The sequence below is a fragment of the Spermophilus citellus genome (genome assembly GCF_964194105.1).
Source record: "Spermophilus citellus genome assembly, chromosome: 9".
Classification (NCBI taxonomy): domain Eukaryota; kingdom Metazoa; phylum Chordata; class Mammalia; order Rodentia; family Sciuridae; genus Spermophilus; species Spermophilus citellus.
In genome coordinates, this window is record NC_138191.1 from 62015581 (window position 1) to 62041672 (window position 26092).

Here is a 26092-nt window from a genome sequence, read left to right on the forward strand (position 1 = left end):
CCCTTCATCTGCCAATGAGTTGATTTTGAACTTCCCAGACTCCAGTACTGTAAGGATTAGTTATCTATCATACATATGATGCCAGCTAGTTTATGATATTTTGTTTTAGCCACTCATAAAAAATTAAGATACCCCCAAATAATTTAAAGTATATTTTTACATGGTGAAAATAACAATTTGGGAAAATTCTAACCTGCTATTTTCAAAAAGTCTTATCTTATTTACTCACCTTGACCAAAGGAACACCTTTATTGCTCCCCCCTGGATATATAACAAATATTCCTAGTTTTATTCTAAAGGAAACAAGTATAATTCATCTTTCCAGAGTAAATTTTCCTATGTGATATAATTTAATATAAGAACTGTATTCTGATGAACATTAATGCACTGAGACACTGTGTATATTCATTGCCTATTCAACAATTATCAAACAAACACATTTGTGCTCATTTAACTAGATTTTGTTTCCATTGTCTCTATGTCAAAAGTTCCTGACATAGAGACAATGGAAACAAAATCTAGTTAAATGAGCACAAATATACATGCAAGGCTTCTACTGGGGTGTAGGCCTAAGGGAGAAAAGGGGTTTAGCTGAAGCGAGATCTCAGTAATCAAGTACCAGGCTGCATTCTGAGAAAAATGACCTACAAGCTTTTATTAATTTTCTGGAGTGGCCTCAAATCTGGTTGTTTTCCATTGACCAGAGACACCTTTTCAAAAAAATATTTCTTCTTGTACCAGAGACTCAGAGCACCAGGTGGTCACCTTCAACTTGTGCTAGGAACTGCTGAGTGACTCAGGTGCCATCATACTGTGCAATCATCCTGGCCTTGTCGTTCAGTCTGGGTCTGATAATAGGCTGAAGGACTTTGCATGTTTGGGCTGCTGTAGCTGATGAAAAAGCACAAGGGTGGAGTAGAGGAAAACACAAACCAGCTCCCACAGGCAATATGTCTGTATGCAGAGCTGAGGAGAATTTTACCAAAAATTCAGTGATGAGTCAGTTTTCAGCAAAAGCAGCCTTCATTATCATCATGACCCACATGTCAGAGGTGTTATCCACAGCAAACTAGTGGGACACTAATAATGTATTGTCCAGCTGTGTGACCTCCAAAATAAATGATGAATAAGAACAAGTGAAGCTGGAGGTTTTAATTAGGTTTTTTTTCCCCAGCTTCACTTGTTCTTAAAAATCTCATATAAACATTCTGCTTCTAGTTTTAACAGGGTCTTATAATGGGTATGTTAGAACTAGTCCAAGGGTAGAGATGCTATCTGCCATGCTACAAAGAGCAAATATTTATTGCAATCAGGGTTTTATTTCATTGTCCCATTCTTTTTCTCCCACCAAGGTGGTTCCAACTGTCTCAAAAGAATCACAACACAGGGCTGGGGATATAGCTCAGTTGGTAGAGTGCTTGCCTAGCATGCACAAGAACCTGGGTTCAATCCCCAGCACTATACACACAAAAAAATTGCAGCACATAATAACCAGCAGAAAGTATTTTGTGAATAAGTGATTTTGTTCTTCAAAGGGATATTTCTTTTTTGCTATGCATGTTTTTTCTATGATAAAATCATTTGTGTATAAAATTCACACTACTCAGGAAGCATACTAGTGTCAACTAATTATGAATAAAAACTATGAGCTGAAACTACTGTTTAATTTTGAGTATACAGTCTTCTACATTTTTATTATTGATTTAAAAATAATAAATATGTTAATTATATATATATTCAATACATAGTATATATACTATGTATTAAAATAATTCAACATGTGGTATATATGTGCCATATACAATATATATACACAATGGATTATATAGTGTATGTATGTTATATATATATATTGTATATATATGTGTGTGTGTTACGTACACACACACACACACACACACACACACACACAATGTATCGAATTATCCTCAATCTCTCCCTGAAGACTTTGGAAGTAAGATTGAGGCAGGAATGGCATTCTATGATTTAGGTGAAACAAGTCAGAAGTAACCAACTTTACAAAGTGAAAGAATGAAAACTTAGTGTTTATGCTGTATATTTGTATCTCAAGGACCTCACAAGTTTTATCATGAACTCTTTGAGTGACAGGGATTGAAATGCTGACATAATAAACACTCTGTTACTGCATTTGTAATGAAAAATGTTTCCTCCTTTTAACTTCATAAACTTTTCAAAATTATCCAATCATCAAGCTTTGGTTAAAGGAGATTTGCCTAGAATTGTGTATATAATTATAATATTCCATATGGAGCGGAATTCAGAGAAAAAACAAGGCACATTCATCAGAGACTGTTCTGTGATGGAGGCTTCATTTCCTGAAATAACTTAAAGCTACATGCAGCTGATGTGCATGGAGGTAATAACCAAGATTGAAATTCCTCACACATGAAAATGATTAATGTTGGAAGTGATGGAAATGCTTACTACCTTGATTATTAAATTTGAAAAGGAAACCCAGGAAGGACAAACCAGTGACTAACAAGATTATATATTAATAGAAGATGGAGGTGGAAATGGAGTAGAAAGAAGAGAAAGACAACTAGAATTGGAATAAAGTGGTAAGATGTAGTGACATTTTTCTAACTACATCTTTTGAAATCTCTGATTTATTTTATTTTATTTTATTATTTTGAGTACTGGGGATTGAATCAGGGATGTTTTATCAGTGGGCTACATCTCCAGTCCTTTTATCTTTTATTTTGTGACAGGGTCTCACTATGCTTAACTTTGCATTTTAGAACCGTGATATAGTAAAAAAATAAATAAATAAACACAAACTGAAAATCAACTAAGACACAAAAAATGGAGGAGCCCCAAGTGGAACAGACACAGTATGAATGAATCATTCTGAACTACAAGTGAATTAACACCACAGTAGTTGAAGAAGAAACAAGCTGTCTAAGCAACTTTGGAATACAGTGTTTTGACCAATTGCATACACACATATACCAAAAGAACTGTCCACTATTAGTGTAACTCTGGTTAGTAAATTTGTTTCTTATAGAGTTTTAGGTCAACAACTTTGAAATTACTTTCTGTGTAAGCTAGACTTGAGCAAATAGTTAAACTTATTGTATATAATAACAACCAACACTCTCATAGAAAGAGGAGTTAAAAATAAAGAGAGGGGGAAAACTTGAATGAGTTTAGTTGTGCTGGATTGGAAATGAAAATATTAGAAACTCAAATTATATATGACAATTCATAGATACAAAGTTCATATAGATGTTTGTATGCTCATGCTAGGGTGTATGGGCATACACACACACAGACACACATTTCATCTCTCCCTCTGAGAAGGTCTGGAAACAATGATTATAACTAGTGGGATATTCTGGGATTAATATCAAGTTTCCCATGATGTTTACCAACTCAATACTTTGTGTTATTAGTGTTTCCATATTCCCATTTTTACACTACATTTTCTACTCCCAATTGTCTTCCTGTCATCACATCCCAAATAAACCACATGCATTCACATCTTTTTCTCTTGCAGGAGGAATTCAAACAAAACCCCTTTATCTCCACAGGCGCTTAAGACCTTTGATCTCTCATATCATTCCAAGATAGAAACTTGGGAGTAAAGGGAGAGATCCTGAGCCTCAAATCAAACACCTATGAACCATTGCAATGCAACAAGTATACAGGAAGAATCACAATTCCTGAACATACGCCCTTGGCCCACACCCTTTATCCATGCTCTTTTAACATGAGGCAGAAACAGGCACAAAAGTAGGTTGGTCCACCCTAGATCCAACTCTAGTTCAACCTCTAGCACGTGTGCTCTATAAATATTGATACCCCACACCAAGGGGCTGCTGTGTCCCCCTCTGGAGAGAGCCTTCACTCTCCTTTGAATATGCATTTCTTCTTTTACCCAAAAGGCATCTCTCTTGAGATTGCTCCAATTTTCCCTTGAATATAGATCTGCTCTTCTAATTAAACCTCTGTTTTTGCCAGGCATGTGTTTAAACCCCTTTCCCATCACTTATGACAAGAACCTTGCTGGTCCTGAGACAAGTTTCCTGTATTCTCTGCTAACTGCTAAGACCCTTCTTCAAAGACATGTCCCCTCCTAGGACAATTGCAGTGAAACTTTTCAGAAACTACATTATAGCCAATGTGTGTGAGGGAACATAGAGTGGCATCATTATTGTTGAGTGCATTTGGTACATTTGCATGTGGATTTCTGCCTATCTTTTTATTTTTATTATATATTTTATATTAAATTGAAAAATCTCTGTAAGTTTTATATTAATATCAATATATTTCCATAAATTTCACATTGACATCAATAAATTGCTTTTCATTGGAAAAATCTAATCATGAACATGTTACTGAATAAATTATGTTTTTGAGTTACTACATATTAGGAGGGCCTGAGAACTCTTCTCTCAAGTATGGCTTGTGATACATGCATGACAACTGTGTTATTCTTTAATCCATGGTTAGAATGAACAAGCCTGTTCCTGGTGAATGTAGACAGAAAAGTCTGTCTTTGTAATCATTATCTTTGCCTTTTCCTATCCCACTAGGCTAACTGGACTCACCACCATGATGCATAGCTGAATAGACTTCCTTGCTCACTCACAGAAGCCGGCAGACCTGGGCAGCTATTCCCCAAGCAAACCACATTCTCCTGCAATAGAGATGACTATACTCCTTCACCACCTGTTCATCTTTGGCTTATGTGAGCAATGTGGCCTGTGCTCTGATATTGGGAGTTGGACTATTAGTTGTGCGGACCTGTGATCACATTGCCAAGACACCCAGGCAAGAGCTCTCATGGGTGAAAAACAGAGGAGGAAACATACTCTCTTTCAACACCTCAGCTTAAAAAGCTCTCAGATTTTTATATGCTATTTGACCTAGGTGACACTAGAAGTAGGCACTCAGATTTGGGTGGGGAATCAATCCACTACCCCTTAAGACAACCATACTAGGGTGGTGATCACACTCTGCATGTTGTAGCATCCATTTACCCAAACCAAGGGCCAGCACATGAGCCAAATCTGCCTTCTGCCTGCTATTGTAAATAAGGTGCTATAGGAACACAGTCACTCCCATTTATTTTCTGCTGATGCTCTAGAAAATTGGTCACAATAGAGACCTTATGGCTTAAAATAGTACTGCATTGCCTTTAAAAAAAAAAACAATAGCATAGATAAGGAAGGTGATAGTGGGGAAGGAATAGAGGACAGAAACTACCCTCTGCCCTCAAATAAGGCCTGCTTCCTCAGGGGTTTTCCTATTTCATCTCTCATCTTCCTCTTTGAACTGATTAATTTCTTCATTCCATGAATAGGTACACTCAATAACTTTCTTGACTATATAAAGGCCTTGTATTTGGGCCAATTGTCTATGTTTCTGTAAAAAAGGGACACCTGTTTTGGGAGAGATTCTATATCAGGGAAGCATAAAAATCTTGAGAAAAATGTTAACAGTGAATATCTCTGAATAAATTAAATTAGATGTTATTCACTTTATCTTATCTTTATTGTCTAGATAATTTACTAATAAGCAATTACCTGTTTAATGTTCCTTATTTTATGAAAAAATATGTTAAAATTTACTAAAAGTCTTTATTAATAAAACTTCTAGGAATTTCCATTAAGTAAATAATGTTTTAAAAGAAGAAATTATTTGAAATAATATCTTTGTAAACATTTATGCCATGGATTTTCTATATTCCTTGTGTGTTCAGGAATCTTAAGGCAGCCTGAGAGATGAATCCAGAAAGGATCCCGTGAAAGCTTCCAAGACAAGGACAAATATAACCTGGCAGGATTGTGTTGCCTGGGTATAACAGTGGAGTGTCTGTGGCTTTTCTGACCTCTCACCTCTGCACCAAACATCCATATTTGAGCTCTGCTCAGATGTTCCAGACATGCCTTTGCTACCTTTAATGATGCCAACTTCTAGGCAGGAACTTTGGGGGCAAGTACCAGCACTTTCTGGCAAAGAAGCTGCTAAGTTGTCTTCTTGTTTCAGATAAGGCCTGCCAGAGAAAACCACAAGGCATCATTTAAACCAGCCAAAATCACGTAGTCATTTTTCTAGGTAGCCTAGAGTAAACTTTCCACATTATAATCCCATTATAATTCTAAATTCTCCTTCATCCCAAAGGTGTCCTGTTTCCACCTTTGAACATTTGAATGTAAGAGGCGGCATGGTCTCTAACTGAGCATGCTCAGAAATGTGCCCATCTCTCAAGTGATGACGTCGGAGTCTTTCCAATATGAATATGCATAAGTTTCTACAATAAAACAGACAGTGTTTTGGATAATATCCCCAGTGCTCTCTTTACTGGCTGTGAGTACTAGGGCTTCCTTTGCTCTTATCTCCTGGTTGTGCTTTTTGGCTCTGCGTTCACTAACGAGCAAACCCATTCTAATCAGTGAAAAAAACAGTATAAATTATTCACTTTCAATTTCAGTTTTACTGCAGCATTCCATTTGTGGAAAGGATGAGTTTTCTAAGTATTTTTATGTTTTTCTTTTGTTTGTTTTTATAGCTATGTAAAGGGTGGCAGACAAGTAGAAGAGAGAAAAACAGCAAGGAGTGAGTGTGAGGCAGCTGAGAACTGCGCTGGAACCTCTGGTGCTGGGAGAAGGCATTTTTTTTTTTTAAACATGCAATTCAGTCTTTACCTTGACTTTATTTATCATTTTTACATTATTAGTTCAAATTCATAATTTTTATTAGTTCAAAATAACTTCATAGTCAAAACTTTGTATGTGCATATGTGTGATGTTTGTTTCTCACAGGGATCTCAGAGTCCCCTGTAGCATTTGTTAGGTGTAAATACTTAGGCCTTGGAATCTAGATTTTAATTAAAAAAAATTTTGATAGTGAGGATTGCACCCAGAATCTTTGTACTACTGAGCCACATATCAAGTGCTTAGTTTTTAAATTACGAGTCAGGGTCTCACTACATTGCTGAGGCTGCCCTCAAATTTATGAACCTCCTGTCTCAGCCTCTCAAGTTGTTCGGATTATGTGTGCTCCACAGCACTAGGAATTCTTTTTTTTTTGGTGGTGGTGGTGCTGGGGACCTCTTGCATGCTAGGTAATCACTCTACTACTGAGACACATCGCTAGCTGGGAATCTACATTTTAACAATAGCTTAGAGTGAATCTTATGTATAATGAAAAACATTTTGAACGGGATCAAATAGAATAATTTGAATTTAAAAGTCCCAGGCTTCATTTAAAGCCAAGAGACCAGAGATGTATCTAAAGTTGATTGCAGTTAACAGCTACATCATCCTAGGCCTGCCTTTGATCCTTACTTCAGAGAAGGGAGCACACAGTTCCAGGAATTATAATGTAGGTGCTAGGAATTCACGTTTTACCTCCATATGCCCCACTCCTTATACTAAAGAAGCAGACAAGAGGTTGTCATACAGGAACAGTATGTTTGAACTTGACTACTATTCTGTCTGCTGAAAAATTTAATGGTAATTTTATTTTTTGTAATTCATAGTATACAGATTTTGTTGAAATATATAATCTAATGGGCCCATTTGCTTATTGTAATTATAATTTAATTTTCATCTAACTTGACATTTAGTGAATTCATATTTTGTGTTTCATACTATGCTAAGATATATTTGTGGTGTCTCATTTAACAATCAGATTCAACCTTAATTTTACTCACATTAGCTCTATAATTATCCTAAAGAACTTAGGCTCAACTAAAGGAAACTCTTTGATAAAGTCCACTCTAGTAGTAAATGATAGAGCTGATAATTTTGATGGCACTAGATGCATCTTGAATATTTAACAAATAATTATAAAACTGAATATAGGTGACATTTCTATGCAACATTATGCTTGCATATTCCAAGAATGAAAAAAATAAGCAGTTATCATAGAAAAGCATTTTAAAGTAGTGAAAACAAAAAATGTGCCAGGAGATGCATGGGATAAGTAATTAGACACAGAGCAGTTCATTTTTTACATTAAACTTTTATCTAAAAATAAATGACAATGAAATCTCCTATGCCTTCCCCTTTGTTTCACTAAAGAGATACAATATTATATGCATTTTAATTCTCATCCATGGGAGTAGGTTGCAGAGAACTGGATCCTTCTCAGTCAATTAGTACAGGCTGTATCTGAATTCTTAAAATTCCAGACATTCTCCTGCATCCCCATCTCTTTATGTTTATTTGTTTGAGAATGGATCTCACTATGTTCCCCACCCTGGTCTCAGGGGCTCAAGTTGATTCTCTTGTCTCTGTTCAAGCCTCATTCCCAGGGCTTCCAGCCCTCATTCCCAACACTCCTCTAATCCTGGAAATAAAAGTGCACTTAAGTCACACTGGTGCATTCAAGAATATGTTTTGGTCATTCCAAAGCTAGTGCAAGCTATTGATCAAAGAACTTCTAGCATAATCAATGTCTTTGAGGAGGATTTTCTTCCAGGTGGTTGTTATAGCATAGCACAGAGAAATAGATTTTCATAATATCCAAGATTATTATTTTTTCTTCTTCTTTCTCTTCTTCCCCTCCTCCTCCTCCTCCTCCTCCTCCTCCTCCTCCTCCTCCTCCTCCTCCTCCTCCTTTTGGTGGTAAACTGTACATTGCAAAATTTACTGGATTAAGAATTCTCTGTACTTTTTCAGAGTACAGTTTGGGGACATGAGTGTTTCACATTGTTGTGTGACTACTCCCACTAAACATCTCCAGCACTTTTTCAACAATCCAGACCTAAACTCTGTACCTTTTAAATAGTGATCCCCCATTCTTCCTCCCAACAGCACATAATAATCGCTACTCTACTTTTTCTGTTAGATGTATTGGGCTTTATCAGGTACCTCACATAAGCAGAAGTATATATTTGTCTTTCTGTGTCTGGGTTATATCACTTAGCATCATGTCCTTAAAATTCATCAATGTTGGGGTATGTGTCAGGGCTTCACCTCTTTTTATGGGTGATTACATTCCGTTGTACAGAATTGGATACTTTGTTAATCTATTTATCTACCAATGAAAATTTGAGTGTTTCCACACATTGATTCTTGTGAATAATGCTGTCATAATTAGGGGTATAGTTCTCTGTTCAAGTCCTTGACTTCATTGTTTTGATTTTTTCTTTTTGTGTGTGTGTGTGATGTATGTACTCAAATGTGGAATTGTTGGATCAAATGCTAATGTTGAGTTTAATTTTTTTGATGAATCATCAGATTTTTCCCACTTTATGTTTCTGCTACCAATTTCTAATTTCTCCACATCCTAAAACTAACTCATATTTTGTTTAATTTTTTATTGTAGCAATCCTCATGGGTGTGAAGTGACACTTTGTTATGGCTTTGATTTGCATTTCATTAATGTTAATGCAAAATTAAAATGGAGACCAGACATGAAAAATACTGAACAAGCAAAACCAAGTAGGCCTTAAAAATAGCCTTATCCTTGCTTAACCTCCAAAATTAAGCAACACTAAGCTTGAGTCATTTCACATAAATACTTATTTAAGAGAAAAACAAAATTTAACACTATTAATAAGCAGCCCACTAACATGGTTATGTGACTAAAAACTTTCAAAGAAAGTATCAAAAAATTGGGATTTTTGTAACTACAAAATAATGGTTTTGTTGCTAAACCTTTTCAAATAATTTCTTTACATTGTTTTGACATTTTCTTAATAAATACTTGCCTCTGACACTTGCCCAACAGAACACAAATGCCAACACCAACACTGTCTTTCAATCTGTTCCTCAGTTCATGAAAAATAACTTATTCAAATAAACTCTTTAAAATGTATTGCGCCTCAGATTTTTCTTTTATACTAGTGATTAGTGTTGCTAAATATGTTTTCATGCTATTCAGGAAAGACCTTGCCATTCTGGGGGAATGGATTGCGAATGAGCAGGCTGACACCATGGAATTCCTACCATTATGAATTCAGCTTTGTCTTATTTGACTTTTCATTTTTTTTCAGAGTTCCTATAAGATTACTATAACCATTTTAGAGCTTTTTTTTTTTTTTTTTTTGATAAAGTCTCATGGAGGAAATTAGGGCTTAGAACTTTCAAGTTGGCCATTTTTAGTTTGATTTTCTAGGTTCTTAATTGTGCCTGTATGACTTAATCACTAAGCCTTTGTGAAATTCACTTATTTCATTTGCAAAGTGAATATAATAATTTCAAATTTGCGTTACTTTTAAATATCAATAAGGTTAGAGACACAGCTTATCTTAGGCCTCCTATTATGTAATAATGCCTTGGGTTTTATTATTACAATTGAAGTACAACTTTAGATAATTCCAAATGTCATTAGAGGTTTTGGGGAATGATGGAGGAGACCTTCTGCAGTCTGCTCATGTTCAGATAAGTGTTGTCCCATACAAAATGCAGAAGTCTCATCAGTCCTAAATTGATGGTGTTTGGATAGCTCTGAGGCAGAGAATGATTTTGTAATCCCATTTCTCCTGGGATGCTCTTCCAGATTAGCAGGTTGCTATGGCATCTGGACCAAAAATGTCAGCCCCAATTTGTCTGGTGGAAAACAACAATGAGCAGCTGATTGTGAACCAGCAGGCTATACAGATTCTTGAGAAGATTTATCAGCCAGTGATAGTGGTGGCCATTGTTGGACTGTACCGTACGGGAAAATCCTACTTGATGAACCGTCTGGCAGGGCAGAACACTGGTGAGTGGTGTCCTGGGTGGAGGGCCAGTTGTTTGACTCCAGCTGAATCGCAGCTTCCTAGTGCTGATTTCCATTCACATGAAGGGAGGACCCAACCCCTCTCAATAAAGCAAACTTGTCATCCTAAATATCACCACCAAATTACTACTTCATTGTAAACTCTTCCAATTAATATTCTTTTCTTTATCCTCAGTAAGGAAAATCTTTCCTACTTATGACCAGGATCATACCTTTTCTTATATCCTGTCTCTCCTCTCAGACAACATATTCTTCTTTTCCTATATACTACTTCCAACAATATGGAAAGATTTTTGAATGTCTGTCATCTTAAAAACCCTCTCTTGATTTCACATCTCATTGCACCTGTGAGCTGTTTATTTCTTGCTTTGTCTTTGTTTTTAATCACTTTTTTACACTGAATTTTTTAATTTATTAGCTCTTTTTAAAATTTTAATTAGTTTTTAAATTTATATATGACAGCAGAATGCATTACAATTCTTATTACACATGTAGAGCACAATTTTTCATATCTCTGATTGTATGTATACAAAGTATATTCAGACCAATTAATGTCTTCATACATGTACTTTATATAATAATATTCATCACATTCTACCATCATTTCTAACCTCATGCCCCTCCCTTCCCCTCTCACCCCTCTGCCCTATCTAGAGTTCATCTATTCCTCCCATGCTCCTCCTCCCTGCCCCACTAGAATCAGCCTTCTTATATCAAAGAAAACATTCAGCATTTGTTTTTTGGGGATTGGCTAACTTCACTTAGCATTATCTTCTCTAACTCCATCCATTTACCTGCAAATGCCATGATTTTATTCTCTTATATTGCTGAATAATATTCCATTGTGCATATAAGCCACATTTTTTTAATCCATTCATCTATTGAAGGGCATCTAGGTTGTTTCCACAGTTTAGCTATTGGGAATTGTGCTCCTATAAACATTGATGTGGCTGTAGTATGCTGTCCCTGTAGTATGCTGTCTTTAAGTTCTTTGGGTATAGACTGAGGAGTGGGATAGCTGGGCCAAATGGTGGTTCCATTCCCCATTTTCCAAGGAATCTCCATACTGCTTTCCATATTGGCTGTACCAATTTGCAATCCCACCAGCAGTGTATGAGTGTGCATTTTTCCCCACATCCTCACCAACACTTATTGTTTGTCTTCATAATAGCTGCCATTCTGACTGGAGTGAAATAAAATCTTAGAGTACTTTTGATTTGTATTTCTCTAATTTCTAGTGATGATTAAAATTTTTTTCATACATTTGTTGATTGATTGTATATCATCTTCTGAGAAATGTCTGTTCGGGTCCTTGGCCCATTTATTGATTGGATTATTTGTTTTTTTGATGTTTAACTTTTTGAGTTCTTTATATAACCTAGAGATTATCTTATATTAGACAAAGGCGCCAAAAACACGCATTGGAGAAAAGATAGTCTCTTTAACAAATGGTACTGAGAAAACTGGAAATCCATATGCAACAAAATGAAATTAAACCCCTGTGTCTCACCATGCACAAAACTCAACTCAAAATGGATTAAGGACTTAGGAATACAACCTGAGACCCTGCGTCTAATAGAAGAAAAAGTAGGCCTAAACCTCCATCATGTCGAATTAGGCCCCAACTTCCTTAATAAGACTCCTGTGGTGTAAGAATTAAAATCAAGAATCAATAAATGGGATGAATTCAAACTAAAAAGTTTCTTTTCAGCAAAAGAAACAATCTGTGAAGTGAATAGAGATCCTACATCTTGGGAGCAAATCCTTACCCCTCAAACATCAATTGTTCAGTATGAATAATATTATCCGAGTTTCCTTTTACTATCTTTCATTTTCTCATATCTCTCTTCTATAAACTCCTCTCTGACATTGAACCCAACCATTCTTCCAAGAAACTCTTGCTGCCTTCCATTTAGTCTGATTCATAGATGATTTGCCTCCATCTTTTTTTTTTCAGAGCAGAAGAAAATTTTATTATCTTTTCATTCTTAACCATTCCTTTCCATAATCTTTAGCTTTACCATGAAATGACAGCAATCTTTCTATGGAAACTAAATAAAATCACCAATAATTAAAAGACAGATTTCTATCTCTTATGTAAAGGTTTCTTAAAATGTAAAAAATAAAAAATAAAAAAATATTGCTTTATAGTAATGTGGAAGTGCTAAAACATTGACATAGCAGCGTTATTGAAAAGAAACTTACATGATGACAAACTATGTTCCCATTTTTTAATGCCATACAAGATAGCCATTATGCTTATGTGGTTATTGAGATTTTGATATTGCCACCATCTTGAGAATGCTATCACTCTCATGTTTAATGACCTCTGCACATTGAAACAGGTGGCTTGCAAAGTAAGACATTCTTGAGGAAATAGAGAATGTACCATCCTGACTACTGTGGTATTTACAATCCAAGACTTCTGGCTATGTGTGTCCTAGGCTGCTTAGAAGATCTGCTCCTACCATATGCTGCTCTCTCCTCTTCCGTTGCAGGCTTCCCCACTGGGCTCCACAGTGCAATCTGAAACCAAGGGCATCTGGATGTGGTGTGTGCCCCACCCCAACAAGCCAAACCACACCCTTGTCCTTCTGGACACTGAGGGCCTGGGCGATGTGGAAAAGGTGAGATGAGGCAGTGAGTCTCAGATCCTCAGTATGCTGAATTTTCTCCTTATTGCCTTATGATCCTTTACAATTTAACTGCTTTGATCTATTTGTGAAATTTGGAAACAGAACTATAGTGAATGAGGCAAACTGAATCTTTTTTTTTTTTGAGAGAGAGAGAGAGAGAATTTTTTTAATATTTATTTTTTAGTTCTTGGCGGACACAACATCTTTGTTTGTATGTGGTGCTGAGGATCGAACCTGGGCCACATGCATGCCAGGCGAGCGCGCTACCGCTTGAGCCACATCCCCAGACCCGCAAACTGAATCTTGAATCTTCCTGAAACAGGTCTTGAAAATCAGGATAAGGTCCTTATTTCCCTGGTGTTGAAATTAAATACCAGAGCAATGCCGATGTAGTACAGAAAAGAAGTTTTATTTAAAGGATAAAATAGAAACAGACTTCTTCCGGGTAGGGGGTGGTGATTCAGTGTTAGTATCCATGGGATGGGGTGAGTCCTGTCCTTATATAGATTTCATGTTTCCTTTATTCTCATGCCCCCTTTTCCTATACTGCCTATAAGACCAAAAGGTGGGATTAACCCAAAAAGTGGGAAAGGAGCCCCCAGGAAGTACTCATTAATAACTCCTTTCTGGGAGGAACAATTCCCTGGAGGGGAAGTAACATTGGCAACAGGTTGTGAGGCGGAGGAAGTGTTCTGGAGGTATTAGGATTTTATTTCCTTTTGAATTAGGCCCCATCTTGCCCACCCCATCATCTATCTACCCTAACTGACTGCCCTTTTGTTCTTTTTGAGATGAATCTGTGGTACATTAGAGAGGATACTTTATTTCTTGATGCTGGGGTGAATGTTTTGATTCTCTATAAAAAAGCCTAATAAGTAATTAAGTTCAAGGCTTCTGGGCTCAGTAGATAGGCATTACTGACAAAGTAAAGGCTCTGTCCTCAAAAATACCCTTTAGTCCCATTGAAGAGACCACACCTATGCTTCAGATTAAGCACAGGGCCTGGGAAAGAAGCAGGTTGGAGAGAGGAAGACCCCATACTGCAGTAATGTCTGACCTCTGTCACTTCCACGGGGAAATCTGTGGCTGGGTTGGCCCTTTTGAGGGATCCTGCGTTGAGACAAGGAAGTTGGGTCTTGATCCCTGGTGCTGATCAGTCCTTGGAGGTCTGCCCTGGAAGCCTTTCTCATTAAGAGTGCTGACTTCTGAGGCCTGTCGTCCTTCTGCACTTCTAATAGCTGTGGATAATTTCTTCCAATACATAGAGTTGTGTATAAAGAGAACTTGATAGGAGGGTGGAGAGGTATTGGCTGCATCTCCATGGATGAGGAAAGGCTTCTGATCCACCATTCAAACTATAAAATGCAATTTGTATTTGAGTGTTAGAGTTTGAAGAGTTAAGTTTGCATTTCTTATGGTGAAGCTCATCAGTAGCCCACAGAACATTCTGGAAATCTTTTAGAAATCCACAACTATGCTGGTTCTATCAAAGCATGTTTTTGACTTATAATACACATTTTAAGATGGTTTTTTGATATTTTAGCTTTCTAACAATAGGTAAACTGAGTAATCTGTCTTTTTTTGACATAATAACTTTATTTTGCTTATTTATTTTTATGTTGCGCTAAGGCTGGAACCCAGTGCCTCACATGTACTAGGCAAGCACACCACGACAGAGGTACAATACCAACCTGTGATCTTCCTTTTATGCCTATTTTTGAGACTTATTAAAGTGTCTAAATTTTCATACTCTCCTGTTTTCCATAAGGAGATAGATATTCTGTAATAATATTTATTCAGCTTTAAAAATATAATTAACAAATTATTTTTTGCAAATTCAAAAAATATCATTAACAAATAATATTGTATGTATTTGGGGTGGGGTTGTGGCTCAGAAGTAGAGCGCTTGCCTACCATCTGTGTGGCACTGGATTTGATCCTCAGCACCACATAAAAATAAAATAAAAATATGTGTCTAAATATAACTAAAAAATAAAAATAAACATTTAAAAAAAGATTGTATGTATGTAAGATGTACAACTTAATGTTTTGATTTACTTTGTGAAATGATCAGCACAAATTAATATATGTATCACCTCACACAGTTTTCTTTTTCTTTTTGTAATGAGAACGCTAAAGACACAGCTTCTTAGCAAAATTCAAGTATATGATACAGTGTTAACTTAGTGACCATGCTGTACCTTAGACTTCCAGAACTTATCTTGCATGACTGAAACTTTGTACTTTTTGTCCAATATCTCTTTATTTCTCCCATCCTGCAGATTCCAGACATACTGTTCCATTCTCTGCTGCTACAGGTTTGATTACTAGACCATTTTATATTCCACATTTGAATGAGATGATGTAGTATTTTTGTTTTTGAACCGGTGTATTTCACTTAGCATAATGCCCTCAATTTTCATACATGTTTTTCAAATGGCAGGATTTCCTTTTTTTTTTTTTTTTTTTTTTTTTTTTAGGTTTGAATACTCTTATTCCATACTTTCTTCACCCATTTATTCCTTGATAAATGTCTGTATCTTTGTTATTGTGAAATAATGCTGCAATAAATAGGGAGGGCAGGTATCTCTCTGAAATATTGACATTACCTCCTTTGACTTTCTAGTTAGAGGTAATATTGCTGGATTATATGGTACTTCTATTTTTTGAGGAATTTCTAGGACGTTTTCCATAACGGCTATACCAATTTACATTACAATCAACAGCATACAAGTGTTCTTTTTTCTATAACCTCATCAACACATGTAATCTTTTATCTTTTTGTTCTTAGCCATCCTAATTGTTGTGATAGCTCATTGTGATTTTGACTTTAATTTCCCTGATGATTAGTGATGTGGAATAACTTTTCATGTATCGATTGGCAATTTGTGTATTAACTTTTGAGAAATGTATTTTCCAGTTATTTGCTCATATTTATTTCTTATATACTTTGAAAATTAACCCCTTATCAGATATGGTTTGCTAATATTTTTATCCCATTCTGTAGTTTATTTTTACATGGCTGGTTGTTTATGTTGCTTGCAAGAAGGTTTTTAGTTGGATGTTCTCCCACTTGTCTAATTTTGCTTTTGTTGTCTCTACTTTTGGTATATTTTCTACAAAAACCAATGCCAAACCAATGCTAAGAAGCTTTTGCCTATTTTCCTCTTGAAATTTTATGACATAGGGTCATTTATTTCCTACTATTTAACTGAAAATTTGTGTCCTTTGACCAACATTTCTCTATGACCCTTTCCCTGCCTTTGAACCACCCTTTCAACAACCATTGCACTCTCTACTTGAATGGATGCAACTTCTCTAAGTTCCATACAAGTGAGGTCAGGTGGTATTTACCTTTTTGTGCCTCTCTTTGTTTCACTTTAGCTTAAAGTTCTGCAGGTTCATGTATGTGGTTGCAAATGACAAGATTTCCTCGCTTTTATGGATGATGTTATTCTGGTGTGTGCATTTCCCACATTTTCTGCATCCATTTATCCATTGATGAACACTTGGTTTGATTCCATCCCTCAACTTCATTTCTTTTGGATATACACACAGTAGTACATCCACTTTCAGTTCTTACATGAAAGTTTCAAATCTATCTTGAGTTGATTTTAGCCACTCTTCTGCCTATGGATATCCAGTTCTTCTGACATCATTTGTTAACAAGGCCATTTTGTCCCTATTGTGTGTTCTTGGCACTGTTATCCAAGCTGATTGACTATTAAAGCATGGATTTATTTCTGGTTGCTCTTCTGTTCCATGAGTTTAGATGCCTGCTTTCACAAAATTATCATACTGTTTTAATCACTGTAGCTTTGTAACATTTTAAATCAGGATGTGTGATACCTTGACCTTTGTTCTTCTTGCTCAAGATTGGTTTGGTTTTTCAGTGTCTTCTGAGGTCCTGTATAAATTTTAGAATTTTTCTTTCTGTTTACTTAGGATGTCATTGTCATAGGCATTTGAAAGCCATGTATAAAACAATGGTACGTGTTTATCTAAATGAGTTTTTGTTTGCCACAAATCCTAGTTTTACAGAGAACTCTGATTACTTTTTAAAAATTAGGGTTTGGAGAAATAAAGAAATGAATAGGTTAATCTCCTCACCCTTAAACTGCTATATAGAATATTATAGGCCTGAATCTGTTATTACCTTGCTCTCAAGTAATAAGCTTTATATACTCTTTATATTAGAAGTAAATTCTATATTAAATTTAGACAAATGCTATAATTTATAGGAACAATTAGGTTGACATTTTTAGTGCTCTTCATCAACCTGTGTCAGCGCTCACCATCCAACATTGTTCCCTGCTTCTCAGTTGAACAAAATAACTATTTTTATTGCAAAGATCCCTGAAACCTACAATCTCTAGTATTCTTTCTGTGGATCTTTCTACTTGTAGGATCATCTTTGTTTGTTCTGTCAACCTTCTGCCAACTCTTTAATGGTCAGCTTGTGATCTCTAGGAAGTCTTCATATATGTTTCTCTCGAATTTTCAAAGCTTTGTTCTTTTTTGATTGACATGTAGTTTTTAATTTAATATTATAGATATGGACTTCACTACTGATACAAATTACTAAGATCCAATTTTTAAAATATATATTATTATCTTTAGTTGTATTTATTATTGTGAACATTTGTTATTGCTCTGAATTAGTCATCTTAAAGTAACGTGTCATTATTAAATTTGTTTTTCCAAAACTAAGAGCAGTGAGTTCAGTAGCCATCTATGCCCAGGTATATCTACTATGATAAGTACATATATATGCCTGTGTGTGTGTGTATATGTGTGTGTGTGTGTGTGTGTGTGTGTGTGTGTGTGTGTGTATATATATATATATATAGCCTATGGCCAATACATATGTATAGAATGAAGAAATGCTATTTCTTCTCAATGTTTCACTGAGAACCCAATAGAGTACTAGTTTTTATATGTATATTATCCTGTTTCATCCAGTTGAGGGAAAAAATGTAAGTGAAGATGGAAATCATCATATGAGGAAATTATGATTCTAAGAAACATTATAATTATCAAAGCTGTTATTTGTTCAGGTCTTTCTTTATTGCATATGAGTACTTTAGTAAACCCATAAATGAAAGACTGAAAGAATAAAGTCATAATGAATTTGTAAAATATAACCCTTAAGTCCCTTGCTGCAATGTGCTTCCTAGGGTGACCCTAAGAATGACTCCTGGATCTTTGCGCTGGCTGTGCTTCTCAGCAGCACCTTTGTCTACAACAGCATGGGCACCATCAATCAGCAGGTCCTGGACCAGCTGCAGTATCCTTCCAGGAACTCAACTACCCTGTCATTGAGTTTAGGGGAATGAATATTGAGTCATTATCTTTTGCCCTGTCAATTAGTAGTTTCTAGTGAAGCAGGGAGCACTTATGGCAAAAGAGGCTGTTTATTAGAATTTTTTAATAGGGAAACACGGAAATGGTGTTTTTTCCTCAGCCAAGACCTAGTTATGTGACAGAGCTGACAGAATTAATCAGGGCAAAGTCCTCCTCAGATCCTGATGATAGAAGATTGCACAGAGTTTGTGAGTTTCTTTCCAGACTTTGTCTGGACTGTCCGGGATTTCACCCTGGAACTGAAGTTTGATGGTCAGCTCATCACAGAAGACCAGTACCTGGAGAATGCCTTGAAGCTGATTAAAGGTACCAGAGTGTGGCTCAGGAGTGGGTGGGATCACTGAAAACTGTCCATCATTTCTGGGGTTCTATTGGTATTTGAAACTGAACTGAGGTCTGTAGAAATGGTGAGTGGAGTGTAGGTTGAAAAGCTCCAGGAACTGATGTTTACTTAAGAAATGTAAGGCCTAAAGCACAATAAAATTATTCAAAAACAAGTTCTTTTTAACAATTTTTACTTTAGTTTCCTGATTACAATGGAGGCTAAAACTTCCTAGTGACCAGACACTGCTGTACCCTCTTTGGCATCTGCTTTCCTCTGTTTAGTAGAACAAATGGCCTCAAAATTGTTAGACATGAAATTATAATCCAAAGCCCATCTCATGGAAAAAATACATATCTCATACAGATATTCTTTCAAAAATATAATTTAAAAATACTAGTGTATTTATTTCATTCATATGAAAACCTTTGTAATCTGGGTGTGGCATCTGTAATACTTGGTACTCTGGAGTACAGAGCTGGAGAGCATCAAGTTCAAGTTTAATGAGTTCTATCTCAAAATAAAAAATAAAAAAGGCTGAGAATATAACTCACTGGTAGTGAGCCCTGCCTAGAGCAGCAGGATCTCAAGTTTGAGGGAAATGTGGGCAATTTAGCAAGATTGAATCTTTTTTTTAAAAAAATATTTATTTATTTTTTAGGTGTAGATGGACACAACACAATGCCTTTATTTTTATGTGGTGCTGAGGATTGAACCCGGGTCCTGCCTGTGCTACGCGAGCGCTCTACCACTGAGCCACAATCCCAGCCCCAAGATTGAATCTTAAAACAAAAACTAAAAAGATTTGGGGATGTAGCTCACTAGAGTGGCTCTGGGTTCACTCCCAAGTACTCTCAGTCCCATACCTTTATGTTCTAAATAAGCCTCAAGAAGCATGAGTCTCTTTCATTTATTCCTTTCCAACATTTATTATGATTATCAGAACACTCATTTTACTTTATATATGATGGCTTTATCTTAATTCCAATATATTTACTCATGTTAGAATTTCAAAATGTCTTAATTTGTATATATATTGCTTACATGTAAATTATTTACATGAGTGCATAGCTAAAGAGATCTTTCAGGAAATTCTAATTCTGATTTTATTTTATTCTTTTATGCTTTGATTTCTCTATGCTTTCTAAAAACATTTATTGAAAAACTGGGTAGGCAGAAAAGCTTTGTCTCAAATCTTAAAATCACATTCTGTTTACTTTTGGTCTTTGGAGTTTTTTGGTAAAAATAGCTAACACTGTGTGAAGTTATTTAAAAAATATAAACTAGAATATATATATATTTGAGGTTTACATCCCAATATTATGGGATGCAGAGAGTAGGGTGATTAATGCAGTGAAGCCAATAATATATCTGTCATCTCTTATAGTTACAACCCCTGTCAAAAAAACTTTATTTCCCTGTCCCAAGACAATTTCTATTGTATTCTTTGTTTTCCCCATCCCTCAGGGAGGAGCCACAAAGTTGCAATGTTCAATCAGCCCAGGGAATGCATTAGGAATTTCTTTCCAAAACGGAAGTGTTTTGTCTTTGACCAGCCAACAAATAACAAAGAACACCTAGCCCATATTGAGAGCATCTCAGAAGACCAACTGGATCCTAAATTCCAAGAACAAACAAATAGTTTCAGTTCTTACATCTTCACCCAGGCAAAGATCAAGACACTCAGAGAGGGGATTGTGGTTACTGGCAATCGTGAGTCTTTTCATATTTCTGTGTTGACTAATACATGTTGAATATACTATACAATGTGTTCCCATTAGTTTTGTTTGATTCTATGTATAACTGTCGTAATGTATATTCATAATTGAAGAAATGTGTACACTTTTTAATCAAATTACTTGGTAGGGTTTATAGACCTTCTGAAAATTGTGCACTTTATTACTGGTGTCTGTGGCTTCCACATGTCTGAAAAATCCTCCATTGATAATAAAATCACTAACAGGGTATTAAAAACAGATAAATACTATTTTTTAGGGGAATTCTGATATGTTAAGTGTTGTTTGCAAGGAGAATATGATGTGTATTTTGGAAATTTATAGTAGTTCATATATAAGTACTGGTTTGTAAATACCTGAAAATCCTTTGAAAGTTTTGGCAATAAATATAATCTGATATACCTTTCCTCATTGGTCAACCTATGTAAAGTGTTTTCCTTTGACTTTTGAGATGTTATGTTTTCCATATACACTTAGTATATTACAGGGAGGTGGACAGTTAACATTTTAAATACTGTGGCCTAGAGAACCATAAAACTGAGGTCAATAGTAACACCAAAGTGATGATAGTAGAAAGAGGTAGGCATGTTTGTTTTTATGTGTATGAGGTTTTAGAAATATTGTCTTAGAATCTTGGATCTTATTGAGTTATAGATTCCAATTTATCCCCTAAAATTTCTGGCTTCCTCAGGCCTGGGGACTCTGGTGGTGACCTATGTAGATACCATTGCTAGTGAATCAGTGCCTTGTTTGGAGAATGCAGTGACTACTCTGGCCCTGCGTGAGAACTTAGAAGCTGTGCAGAAGGCAGCCGACCACTACAGTGAGCAGATGGCCCAGCGGGTGCAGTTCCCCACAGACACACTCCAGGAGCTGCTGGAGGTGCACGCAGCCTGTGAGAGGGAACCATCACAGTCTTCATGGAGCACTCCTTCAAGGATGAAAATCAGGAGTTCCAAAAGGAACTGGTGGTAATTGTCTCAGTTATTACCTTTTATGATGGTTCCCTTGAAAATGAAGCCTACAGGTACCTTTATGGACCTTGTGGTTCCTCTCTGTAATTCAAGGATAAAGCACTTTGGATTCTCATGAGGAATACAGTTCCCAATGACCATATATACCGCTTTGCCCCCTCCCCCAAAACTTGGGGCACATTATCCAGAAATGTCTCAGATGACTAAAGGAAAACCCAAATAGATATCTTCTGTAATATCCTGACTATTGAAGCTAAATTGGTATAGATATCCCCCTGAATGATTTAATGGATACTTGTTAATCCTTCTATGGGTGATAAGCCAGCTTGGAATATTCACAAGTCACCCCCATACTGTTTCTTCTTCTGTGCACACTCTCCTTTTCCTAGGAATCAGTTTCTCTCACCAGAATCTCTTTCCACGTTGCTGTTCATCTTATGTTACTCCTTGTATCATTGCATCATTGAAGATGGAATCACAGGACTTCACAGCTGCAAGACACCACAGAATTTCTGGAATGCAATCCCTTCACCTCAGAGATGAGCATTTTGAGGCCCAGGAAATTTAAAAAATTTTCCTATAGACTTACAGAGAATCTTCAGGGTTGCAATAAGACATGTTTTGTGATTTCCAACTCATCCCAAATCTTACTCCACTTGAATGCTTTTCTCAGGATAAATTCAGTTAGTTTAGCCTTTCTATCAGATTCTTTGGACTTTTCTCTTTTCCATTCCTATCTTCCAGTAACATGTCTGTAATTCCATTGCGGAAAATAATAGAGGAGAAGAAGAACTACTTCTTGCTGAAGAATGAAGAGACCTCTGAAAAATACTGTCAGGATGAACTGAATTTGCTTTCAAAGTCCCTAATGGAAAGCATTTTTGCAGGAACTTTCTCTGTTCCTGGAGGCCACAAGCTCTACATGAAAGCAAGGGAAAATGTTGAACAGGACTACTTGCGAGTGCCCAAGAAAGGAGTCAAGGTGAGGAATATGGGGTCATGGGGAGCTTACAGAAGAGTCCAGGATATCTTAAATCTGAGGACACAGCACTACTTGTGAGTGATAAGAAAGCATGATACCTTTATCTCCCTCCTTCTTCCGCAAAGCTGGAGATCGAAACCAGGGCTTTGTGCAATCTAGATGGTGGTTGGATTCCTGTAATGCCCTCCAACAGGTCTGTGAATCTGTGGAATGCATGCTCTGCTGAATGTGTGAAGAACAAGGGGTAGTGAAGGTCAGACTTCAGCCTGATGGTCAGGGTCTTTTCTATCAGTTTCTGAAATGTGCACTTGATGGTGTGGACTTGTGTGAATTCTGTGATTTCCTGCCTTGCCCTGCCTTTCAGATTTGGTTTGGTCTCTGAGCTCAGGAAATTATAGTATAGTTGCTGTTTCTTTCTTCCTTCTCTAAAACTTTCCTGTGACAGAGGAGCGGGCCAAGAAGGAGGCAGCTGAGAGGGAAGAGGAGCTTTCAAGACAGAGACTACAGGAACAACAGCAACAGATGGAGGCTCAAGAGAGGAGTTTCAAGGAAAACGTGGAGCAACTGAAAAAGAAGCTGGAGGAGGAGAGAGAAGAGCTCCTGAAAAACCAGAACACCATGTTGGAGCACCAGCTGAAGGTGGGTGATGCCCTGCTCAGTAGTTCTGATGGTCCTGGGGCCCCAGAAGGAATAGTGCAAATTACACTCAGCTCACAGAAGGAAGATAATCACCATGTGTTGCTTATGATTTATTCTAAGTGTTAATATATACTTATTAATCCCCCCTCCCCCTGCCCACAAACACTATTTTTTTTTCCCTTAAAATTTCTTTGAATTTTTTTCTCCTATTTGGGGTCTGGAGATCCAGGTCTTATGACTCATCAATCCTTGGAGATTACAAATTTATTTTAAGCTGCTGTTTTGGGAGATTTAAAGTGGTCTCACAAGTGTCAGGGTAAATAGATTTTTCCATTGAGTTGTAGTAAATATGAGCAGCGATTGGTTTGCATTCCCAAGACTCATATTATCAAGATACCTACTCATATCCCAAAAACCCTAGGTAGATTCATACCAATATAAAACTGTTAGAAATTTCTGAAATTAAAAGCACAGGGAAGTGACAGCTTCTAAGATTGCTACAATCTGCTCCAGGTTTGTATAGCTGCCTGAGCATGCATATTGCATGGGAGGAAATCTTTCAGATTCCATCTAGATGTTATATGAGAACAGATTTCTAGATTAGCTGGTGAGTTCTCATCATCACTATAGTATTGAGACCATGCAACCCCAGTGGCACTGAGTGTATATTTGGTCAGACCAGTGGCTTTTCTTTTGGGAAGAATGTGAAGAAGTTTTTATCACCTTGGTTATCATAGCAGCAGAATTGTAATGGTAGGTTAATATTAAGCAAGTTGGAAACTATGTTTCCTTAATAGTGTCTAGGTCTATTCCAGATGGTAGTTTTTGTTACTAAATTATCTTAACAATAATGGAGAAAACATTCTAGGGGTAAGAGGTATTTTACAAAATTTTGACTCATTGTGATTCTTCAAGAATCAGAATTATAAAATATTTAAATCCCTTCTAATGCATATTTATTTATTTTAGATTCAAAAGGATTTGCTTGAGGAAGGATTTAGGAAGAAATCCAAGGAAATGAATGAAATAATTAATCAACTGAAAGAAAGAATTGAAGTTACAGAAAATGATAATACTCCCTGGATTGCAGGAGTGTTGGATGCATTTGGTGATAACCTGACTTCAGTATTGTCTGCTCCTGGTAAATGTATTGGTAATCTTGTAAAAAAGTTTGCCTCCCTATTTAAAAAGGATTAGTTTATCCTTAAGAAATCTGTAGATTATGGTGTATGCTTGGCCTGTTTTGATGTGCATGGTTTTCATTTTCATTCAGCAAAGTTTTAAACAAGATAAAAAAGTACTTTGTAGAAGATATCAGTGCCTGTCCTATATTAGACAGACATTTAGCATGCATACATTGGCAAATGATGTTCACTTTTAGGAAACACACACTTACAATATTATACATATGTAAGAGTCATTTGATACATTGATTTTTAACAGCAAAAATTTGATAACTACATAAAATTGGTACCATAAATTTTCATATGTGCTGATATTGGAATAGCCATGAAACAAAATATCATGAAGTTCTCTATAGCTTAATATATAGTGATTCTAAAGATGTAATGTGAAGTTCAAAACCATGTCTGAAACAGTGTATGTATTCTGATCACTATTAAAAATGCAATTACATGTAACCAATATATGTACAAAAAATATTTTGTGAAAGATTAATGAGAAACTAGTATCATTGGCCCCTTTGGGGGAGAGCTGGGTGAAATCAGGAGTTGAAGAGACATGTACCTTTCATTATATATTCCATCTTTTGAAATTTGTAAAGAAAACTTGTATCTACTTATTTAGAAATAAATTAGAAACTTTAATTTCTTATACTAAAACTGATAACAATGAAAGTGAATTTGACTATTATATGATGAAATATTCTCATTATTTCAATAAATGGTAGCTCAATGATGGATGGGATGTAAAACTGCTATCTGAGTACTAGAAAGCAAAACATTTGCATCCTAATCTTATTTTCAATGTGGCCTTGTTTTATAATCCCTATATTTGTTTCATAATTGAGGTATAAATTTTTCTGTGACTGTTGAAATATCAATTAAATCTTATCTCTGTTTCCTAATTCTGAGTTAATTTAAGTTGTGAAAAGCACAATGACCACATTTTCATAGTGTGCATGGGCTGGCTTTGGTGGTGCTCGCCTATAATCTCAGTGGCTGGGGAGCATGAGGCAGGAAGATAGTGAGTTCAAAGCCAGCCTCAACAAGTTAATGATTCCCTAAGAAACTTAGCAAGATATTGTCAAAATAAAAAATGAATATGTTATGGAGATGTGGCTTAGTGGTAAAGCATCCCTGGGTTCAATCACTGGTACCGGAAAAAAGAGAGAAAAAAAAAAGAATGTGCATTGGTGGAAGAATCTTTTAGAGGTGCTCTCTGTGGTGAAAGGGCAGAGGGTACAATGTTTTTTTTACAACTGGACCCGTTGGTGGGGAATGAGCCTGACACATGAAGGCCAGGTGTTGGCTTGCAATGAGCAGAATCCAAACAGATACAGGCATAGTAATGAGCTGCTGCTGGACCTGTCCAGAAAGATGGGAAATGGGGTCTCTTATGGTTTGGATATGAGGTGTCTCCCAAAAGCCTCTGTGTTAATGCAGGAATATTCACTGGTGAAGTGATTGGATTATGAGAGCTAAAGCCCAATCAGTGGATTAATCTACCCAAACGACTGATACTTTGAAAGGACAACTGTACTGGGAGGTAACTAAACGCAG

General features: G+C 36.3%; 1 pseudogene across 1 annotated transcript; it reads left to right on the plus strand.

Annotated features, from left to right (window-relative positions):
- The first annotated feature begins 10487 nt into the window (after window positions 1–10487).
- On the plus strand, window positions 10488–24548 carry LOC308655511 (guanylate-binding protein 6-like; annotated as a pseudogene). Its single transcript has 9 exons — window positions 10488–10680; window positions 13197–13325; window positions 18512–18621; window positions 18810–19004; window positions 20488–20733; window positions 21448–21739; window positions 22512–22790; window positions 23158–23351; window positions 24321–24548. The product of its transcript is annotated as a guanylate-binding protein 6-like (transcript).
- Window positions 24549–26092: the final 1544 nt, after the last annotated feature.